The 9,834-nt window shown below is 35.0% G+C and overlaps 1 pseudogene; it reads right to left on the reverse strand.

Moving 5' to 3' along the window:
* Positions 1-1,954: 1,954 nt before the first annotated feature.
* Positions 1,955-9,834, reverse strand: part of LOC18010576 — a 13,223-nt pseudogene continuing 5,343 nt past the window's right edge.

A 9,834-nucleotide genomic window follows, 5' to 3' on the forward strand; every position in this document is an offset into this window, starting at 1 on the left:
CTCCCAAAAAAAACTATGATTTTGAAAATTACCTAGGAAAAGTGACGAGATCACCCATTGAGATCACCTTCTCCTCCTCGATTTCACGTCAAACCCAGATCCTCTCCTCCTAGATATTACGTTAAACCTAGAAACCCTAATTTTTTATTTTAACTTTTTTTTTAACAGGATGGGTTTTTTATTTTTCAGGTGGTGGGTAAACATGATTTCTAAACACGATTTTGTTTTAACTAAACACAATTTTAGAAAATTTATTACATATGTGAAAATAATTAGATTCGATAACTTTGGGTGGTTTATTAACAAGAGTTTTATGTTTTATGAGTATAGTGAGGAGGTAAAAAGACTGGGGGGGGAATAGATAGATATTGCAGAGTTGAGGGAGTGTATAGAAGTCAACCCAAAACTAAATTTGTATGATCATTTGAGAGATACATGAATTACAAAGATAAAATGAAATACAAAAAAAAAAATTTGAGATCAAAAGTTGCATTATTCAAAACAACCTTAAAATCTAGGATTTGATCGATGAGTCAAAAATGGAGACATGGATGCTTAAAAAAGTAAGTAATGTGCATCATTGGAACTTTCAGTATGAGCTGCATTTCAAGGTGGCGTGGAGGATGAACGCCAATGTACTTAACAACATTTCAACTCTTGAACATAAGACACATTTATGCAGTGGTGGATCCATAATTATTTTTTACTGGATTCAAATTTAATATTACTAAGAAAAGTTACTAATATTAAATATTAAATATGAGGAAAAAATTTTGTGTGCAACTAAGAACTGGATTATCGGGGTCTCTAAAAGAGTCTCTTATGATTAAAAGTTAATTTTTTAATCAACAGGGTGTAGATATGTCTTTTATTTGGCGACAATAAGAAACTGTATATGCGTCTTGGTGGCAACGTTTGATTGGATCGTGTAAATATGTGGGTAAATGTGTGGGATCTCTAAACCTAATTTATTATTAAAATAAATAATAAAATACTTTAGGGGTATATAGCGATAATTATGATCTAAGAAATTTGAATTCTAGTCACGATGTCAAAACAAGTGCACACAACCAAATTATCCAACACATATCTATTAATCTTTAGGTAAAATACATGTTTATGTAGTTCAAGGGGTTTTACTTAAACCCCCTACCCACAAGGTAGGTCCACCACTGTGCTTATGGTCATGTTCAATAATCAGAAATCAAAATGGTTTTACATCAAACATCTTCATCTTTGACACAAAAGGCTTCGAGGCTTAAAGAATTCACTATGACGAAAATTGATCTTTAGTTGATTTCAAAAGGGACGAGTCAACAAAATTAATGCAGATTATTAGACCTAAATAAAGGTATACTAATTTCCCAAACTGATATAAATGCGGGAAAACGATTGAGGTGGATGATAATCTCATTCTGGCGACAAAAATATTATAACAAACTCATTATTCGTAAACTATATGTATTTTTCTATAATATCAGAAGAAGTTATTTTCTTTTGATAGTTATTAGCATTTCATTGAAAGCCAATTAAAAAAAACTTATTCTCAACATTTATTTTTTATTCTTCTCCACCAACATCCATTTGGAACCGGATCTTGCATACAATTCTCTTAGGAATTTTAAGAAACTTAGATGAAACTAGTCTTCTATTTCCAAAAGCTTCTATTATTTTTCCCAATATATCTGAAGAGATCTATTGAAAAGACAAAATATAGATCATACGACAAAACGGTAAGCAACATAAAGCCATTATATATATATATATATATATATATATATATATATTTCGAAAATAAAAGTAACAAATTAAACTGGGGATGGAGATCAACACGTGAAAACGACAAATAAAACGTGTTCTCATAAAAGGATAAAGGATACGATGCACTAAAATCAAGAGCAACGTGCATGCAGCCACGACTTTTATATATTCAAAGCATTTATAATAGAAAGAACTATACACCAAGAGGAGGCGAGCTTTCGCTGTAGAATCGATCAAGAACCCTATTTTCAAGAACCGCTAAGGCTTCAGAAGAGTTGATACAGATGGGTGTCTTGTATTGAGTTGTCGAACCACCTTGGGAGATGAAATATTCCATGAGAGAATCAAGTGTTCCTTGTTGCACCACTCTTATCTCTAGAGCTCCAATTGATCCACCTTGACCCCTAAATCTTCTGTAGAGAACATTAAATGATTCCTCTAATACAGAGCAACACTTCACCAATACTTTCTTATCAACTTCAACAACGTCGTTAACGCCTCTATCTTTGAGTTACCCAGTAGAAAACGTAGTGACCTGGAAAAGTAGAGATATCTGCATAGCATGTGACGCCTATCAACATTACATCTGAAGACTCAAGTAAAAGGTTCGCATGAGCCAACGCCTTTAAAATGTCCTCTTCGGTTGTTGCCTCTGTGTCCACGCCTAAAACCACATTCTTTCTGCGTACGTATGAATCTAAATTGAGGTGTACTATTGTAAAAACCAACAATCTGTAGAATATCACCAATTAGATATCTGTTTAAACCGAAATAGTTAGTGACCAGAGGTTCATAGTAGCACCCTAACTTGACGTTCACAAGATCAACAATGCTGGCCATGTCTCCATCATGGTCAACAGGAAGAAACTCAAAGTAGGAGACGTTAGGCACAAATATGTAAGAAACATCTTGTGGTTTGCATAAAGGATCCACATTGATTCCAAAATGACTTTCTGAAGACCCATATATTGTGTGTTATATTGAAGGTGACATCAACACTTGTTAGGAACTAAACCGGTATTGGTTATGCGACTTGGTACAAGATATAATCTAGTGATCTAGGTAAATGATTGGAACTGGTTATATTAAGTTGTACCGACCTGGTTCTATCTAGTTGAATCGGGAAAGTTTTGAGTCGGTGAATGTATATAGAAAGAGAGAAAGCTTAGAGATGATATGCGAAGCATTGTGCTATCACTCTTGAATCTCTTGATCTTGTAACACTTGAGATAGTGAAATCTTGCTTGTGCCGTCAAGCCCCAGACGTAGGGTTCTCACGTGAGACCTGAACTGGGTAATCAAATCTCGTGTGCTCCAGTTTCTTTTATCTTGTTAATCTTTGATTCTGTTCTTAATCGAGCTGCGTAAGAGAGATTGTGAGCTGAGAGAGTTGTGTTGATTCGAAGTTAAAAACGCTACATTGTGGAACCTAAATGAAGGTTGTTGGAATAAGACTCCAAGATTGGAGTGTATTGTGCCATTTGTCCTGTAATAATGCATTCGATACGTTTGGCTTTTGGCCAAAGCCTTTTGATGATACCTTCCCATGACTTGAGGCTGCATTCTTGTTCAATCACATCTGCCAATATTAGATTAGGTCCTCCAAGAATGGCTGAAACAGAGCTTCTGCAGTCAAGGTCGGTGATCCACTCGCTCACATGACCTGATCCGATGTTACCACACAACTCTTTTCAGTATTTCCCAAGAAAATCAATTGCTCGGACCAAAGTAAAAGCAAAAGCAGCACCAACTCTCACAACCTCGTCTCTTTGACAAAGCCCGCATAAAAGTGACAATACAAACTTTGGTTGTTGTCTGGTCACAATATGACTTGATCGGGGCTTGTGATGGACGGTTTTGATGGACGGTTTTTGAAATAGTCGCTCATGAAAAAGCTTGTAAATGCTGGAGAATAGGGTAAGCCGGAGGGTGTTGTGGATTCCCCTCTGATGAAATGAAATTCCATTGCCTTTCCTTGCTCGGCACCGATGTCATTGAAATACCTATAAAATGAAATTGGAACAAGATCGATCTTAGTAGTGGATGTTTATTAATGTCAAAATATTTCAGGTTTTTTTCTTATATTTGAACATGTGTTACAAAAACCTTATAAAATTTATAAACATTTTATAACATGCTTTATAAAAAACTTGTGAAACTTGTAAACAGTTTTTTTAAGCTGTGCCTGAGATTTCTCTAATTACAAGCGAGAAAAAAATTGGCCCCTTAAAACTCTTATTAATGCAGTTTAGTCCACAAATAATTGGCAAAAAGAATAAAAAAATGACAAAAATGCGCTTAGAAAGAATCAAACCCAGGCAAATCTCTAACCAAACGTGCTTTCACCTATTCACAAACCACTTGGACTAACTCAAACTCTGGAAAATTAACCCCAAAAACATATTTAACTCCTCCGGTCCTGAAGCACAAGCTTTATTAACCTGTGCTCAGACACGGCTCTATGCTTCAGGTTCATAAATGTATATATAGAAAACTGATAGAAAGTGGAACTTTTAAAACTGTATAGCAAATAGAGAAATTTTTTGAAAAATAATAACATAAATTTTGATTTTTGAAATTTTCCCAAAATATTATTTCAAAAGCGTACACCGCATAATCACTGTCAAGAAATGATAGTTCGTAATAAGGTTTCTTGTGTAAGAAGGATGTGCCTTATATACATATAGAAATAACCTAATACATAATCGGTATTTACCAAACTACAGTGGCAGACCCAAGATTTTTTTTACCCTGGGTCAAAATATAATTATAATATAAATAATAAATATTTTTATTAAAATATAAAAAAAGTCTTACAAAAATTATTCTACCCTACAAAATAATTTTACGATCTTTTATATCCTGAAATCTTTTGATGACAGACTCATTTGTAATAGTCTGGAATACATCTTTCTCAACAAAACAAACTAAACAATCATTCAAAAATTGATCTCCCATCCGATTGCGTCCATCTGTCTTCACGATCTTCATTACTGAAAAACATCTCTCCACAGTTGCAGTAGCAACAGGCAAAATCAAAATCAACTTCAAAAGCCTGTATACTAAAGGAAATATCGTATGTTTTAAGATGCTGAAGATGTCTCACTCACATGAGTAATACTTATGAATCTCTCTTTGACTATCCCACTTTTATCAACAAATCGAAACACCACTGCCATTTGTTCCTTATAAGAAACATCTGCAGACTTATCTACCAACAAACCAAATACATCATGATCAATTTCTTCGATAATAGTTTTGACCACCTCTTCTGCAAAACAATGCACAATATCTTTCTGAATCTTTGGAGACGTCATCTGATTATTCCCAGGGGCATTTTTCAAAACAACATTACTCACAACTTCTTTTTGTTTAGCAGTATATTTCAAGAGTTCCACAAAGTTACCATTATTAGCAGTTTCTTCTTTCTCTTCATGGCCACGAAATGGTAACCATTTTTGCAACAAGAATCTGGAAGTATCAATCGAAGCATTTAACCGAGTTCGATACTCATTCTTTGTAACATCATCTTGTTTATGCAAAGCATGCTTGATAGACTGGCCTTGCTTCATCAAGTTTTCACACTTCATTACTGCATTGTTATGAAAACTATTAACACCTCCCACGTGTTCAGAAATATCTTTGAGCTTATTCCAGCTAGAGAAACCATCAGTGGTCCACACATTATTTTTTGCAATTTTACCAGCATCATCCTTGAACAAGTAACAACATAGACAAAAAGCTGCATCTTTCTTCATACTATACTCTAACCAGTTCGGATATTTATCAAACCAAGCAGGATTAAACCTTCTTAATACGCCTCCTATCATTGTTTGTTTGAAAATATGACCACGAGGTTGACAAGGACCTCTATTCAAATAACTTCGAGTGACCTCATTCCTTTGATTTGGATGATATTTGGATATTTTTTTCCAATCAGCAGGATCCAATGGTATATCAGGTAAATCATCTAAATCACTGTGAGATGAGGAATGAGCTTCTTTTCTTTTCAAAAACTTCTTCATATCTGTATGTAATTAAAATAAAAATATTAAAATTATTTACTTTATGAAATAAAAAAAAAGATGACAAAAATATTGGAATAAAGACTTATTCCATAAATTTTTTTTTAACATCTTTTTTTTAAAACATTAGACTTATTCAGTGAAGAATAAAAGCCATGTATTACCAAGACTTAGTTATGCCCAATCTTACTGATATGAGACTCTTAATAATACCAGCTATTGTATTTTATTTTATTAATAATAAAAAAGTATATATAGAGTTTCAAAAGCTTGATTATGCTCCCAAACCATCGATGTGGGACAACTTTTTTTAAGTTATGTTTAATGTGGTGGGCTTTAATTAATTAAACTGATGAAAGAATTGGGCCAAAAGTTAACAAGGGAATGGAAAATTTTGGTAACTAAAAAAAAGTGAAAGAGAAGAATTTCGGTAACCAAAAAAAAAAAAGGGAAATTATACTGTGTTTGTTGACACAGTATTTGTAGGCGTGGATACGCTTATATATATATATATATTAAAAAAAGACACAAACAGACAAAAGTGTTGTGGATCGAATCAATAACATGTCGCAAAAGCATCAAGTATTTTTGTCGGCAAGAGATTTTCATGAAATGATATACTCTCTATAATTGTTTTACGTATATCAGGTTCTTAAAAAAGAATTTGTGCTAGATAATCTTGTTAATATTCATTTTTGCTAAATGGGAAAGTGCAATGTTACTTTTTTTTAAATACACTAATGCCCCTACATTATCTTTTCCCCTAGACCCCTATATACGATCTCCTCCTTCCAATAAACCACCCCATCCTCTGGAATCCTACCATGGACAATCGTCGTCTTATCCAGAAACATTTCTCTCTACTTTTTTTTATTTCAAGGTTTGAATCAGCCGATTTTATAATACGCCTCCTCATCTACGAATCTTCCATTTCCTATCTTCTCGTTGAATCTTGTGCGGGTTTATATCATCAGAAGTTTTAAGATCTTTCCTGATTTATTTCTTCTTGAATCATTTGCAGAGATACGATGAAACCGGATCAAATCTTGCTCTAGATCTGTCAAGATTCATCACAAATCATGACAATGTTTCCAGAGGACGAGTCGATACAAATTTGTGAGGTGTGGAACGAGAATCTTGAATCAGAGATGGCACTGATTCGAGAAGTCGTCGACGATTTCCCTTTCGTCGCCATGGATACTGATTCTAGGCAGATGTTTTGGTGCAATATATAAGTTGTTAACATGTTAAATTTATTTGTATCGCGTTAAACAAATTATTAACATACTTTTAGAGTAATCTAGATAGCTGCCAATGTATTTGCTCTAAAACGTAGATAGCTGCCAATGTCTTAGCTCTAACTAAGTTTCAATGTTTTGAAAATAAATAACATGTTAGCGAATACACATATTATGTTAGAGATGATAAATAAATTGTTAGCGGATAAAAATAGTATATTAGAAACGTTAAATAAATTATTAACGAATACAAATTTAGTGTTAGCAAGATAACATATCTTTTATTGATGTAAACTTAGTATTAGCAAGATAACATAACATTTATCAAGTTAATAAAATATGTAGTATGATAATAAGTTATGTAGCTGTATAACTTATATGTTAACGAACGAAAAATGATGAAAAAGAAACTCCATACGGGGAAGAAAAACTCCTAACAAAAAAAAAAAGGGTTAAAAAGTAATAACACTTTCAAAGTGTCAGACAATTGTCTTATCAATTTACTATTTTTCCCATTTACTTAATTTTGACTAAAATGTAGAATTTCTAACAAATTGTCTCTTTTTCTAGCAAATTGCCATAAAAAAACTTCTTACTAAATTATGATCAAATACAAGATTACTTTAACAACTAAGTACTTCTTAAAAAAAACAAATACATTTTTTGGGTGAACTACTTTATTCACCTTTTTTATTTTAATTAATATAATTTTTAATATTATATTAAATAAAAATATTAAATAAAAAATTAATTTAATAAAACAAATTAAAAATATAAAATTATTAAGAATAAAACAAATTAAACCCAACACTAAACCTTATATAAAACAAAAATTTAATAATTATATATTTTTAATTTATTTATTTTAAACATTTAATTGATAAATATCTTAAATTAAAATAATTTTTCTTCAAACTTAGCACCTTAAATTTAAAATACCAAAAATAGCACAAATAATAATGTAAAAATATGTTTTTAAGTGGCACGCAGCAAACAATTATGAGTGATGCGGCGCCCTAGGATTCCTGAGAAGGCGATGCTGAAAAACCTTCGCCGTCTTTGTGAATCTCAAATCTCAGCCGCATCGATTCCCTGTATTCTGCTTTCATCCATATTGCATGCCCCTCACGCTTATTACTGTAGTTTGCAGTTCCTCATCCACTGTTCTCCTCGGCTCACTCTCCTCAGATCTTGCTTGCTCTCCACGCAGCCATGGCCCGTCGTTACATCAGAGAGGAAAAGGGCAAGGAAGTATCGAGATCTCACAAGTGGATCCGTGATCCACAAATCCGCCTCCCTGACGAAGCCAACCCTGATCTCATCGAAGCCCACCATCTCACCCTAATAGGAAGAGTGCTTAACCCTAGTATGAAAAAACGAAAGCGTTAATAGGTTTCATGCCACAGGTGTGGGGAATGGAGGGGAAAATCGAAGGAAGAGATCTTGGTCCAGAAAAATAACAATTCAAATTCAATAGCGAAGCTGACCTGCAATCTGTCCTCAAAGGGGTCCCTTTTCACTTCAAGGGGTGGATGTTCGTCCTGCAACGATGGAAACCCATAATCTCGGATGCCTTCCCTTCGCTAATACCCTTTTGGGGGTCCGTGTTCATGGGATCCCTACTCATTGCTGTACAGAGAATAATCTCAAAGCTATCGGCAATGCTTTAGGGACCTATGTGGAACATGATATACGATGCCTCTGACAGGGTCCAAATTGATACCCTCAAACTTCTTATTAAGAGCAAAGCAATCCAATTCGCATCTGGTGTGGAAGTCTTGGTGCAATTCCAATACATAAGACTAGAGAAACATCGCTTTCACTTTATATCTCTAGCACATGAGCAGGATAATTGCCCGCAAGCCCCCAGGATTCAGCCCTTGATCCGATCAATCCCCCTATAAACAGTCAGCATACTCTCCAGCGCCTGGAATCTGACCGTCAGCGGAAAGACGAAAGAAAGTCTCACCCCCTAGCTCCCTTTCGGAAAGACTCTTCCCTGAAGTTAAACAGCTCCTCAATCAAAGTCCAGCACAACCTTGAAGATCATCGAGACCCAAGGATTCACGAGAGTATAAAGGGTGCTCTCACTAAATGGACCAACAGATCCCCTCCCCGACGTTACGGGGACAGGCAGAATGATCTGAATGTTACGTACCTAAATCGCCATGATGCTTACGATAAGAGACCCCGTAATGATAAGTGCTCACCTCGTCAGGAAAAATCTCAAGAATTAAGGAGATCGGACCATAGGAATGAATCACATTACTCAAACAGAGGTAGCTTACCAGTCCACAGAAGCCGTTCCTTAAGTAGAGAAAGAAGATACAGAGAAGAGGATAACCACCAAGAAGGAAGTTACCGTGATCGGGGCTACTATTAACACAATGATCATCGCTCTCACAAAGGACAGGGTATCTCTGATATGAGAGCCAGGAGATCACCCCCGAGAGGGTACGATCCAACTCAAAAGGAGGCTGCATATCACATGGCTCACAAAGAGCATCTTCCACTCCATTCCTCCTTGTCAAAAAGATTTGAGCTGTCAGAAAATTTGTCTACTAGGAACCGACAGTTGGAGAGACCCAACTCTAACCCTGGTACTTCTGAAGGACTCTCGGAGTCAGGTTCTAAAAGGAAACCAGCTAAAGAGAGGTTAATCGCTCTTGTGTTCCACCAGGAAAACAGACTCTATTTACGTGGAGCGCTGGACCAAAACTACCATGGGAAAAAAGTCCTGGTTGCGGAAGACGACATCAGAGTCCCAGAAACACAAGAAGTTGACCTCTTGGCAGATTATAATCCGCTGA

The sequence above is a fragment of the Eutrema salsugineum genome, unplaced genomic scaffold (genome assembly GCF_000478725.1).
Source record: "Eutrema salsugineum unplaced genomic scaffold, Eutsalg1_0 scaffold_7, whole genome shotgun sequence".
In the NCBI taxonomy this organism is placed as follows: Eukaryota; Viridiplantae; Streptophyta; class Magnoliopsida; order Brassicales; family Brassicaceae; genus Eutrema; species Eutrema salsugineum.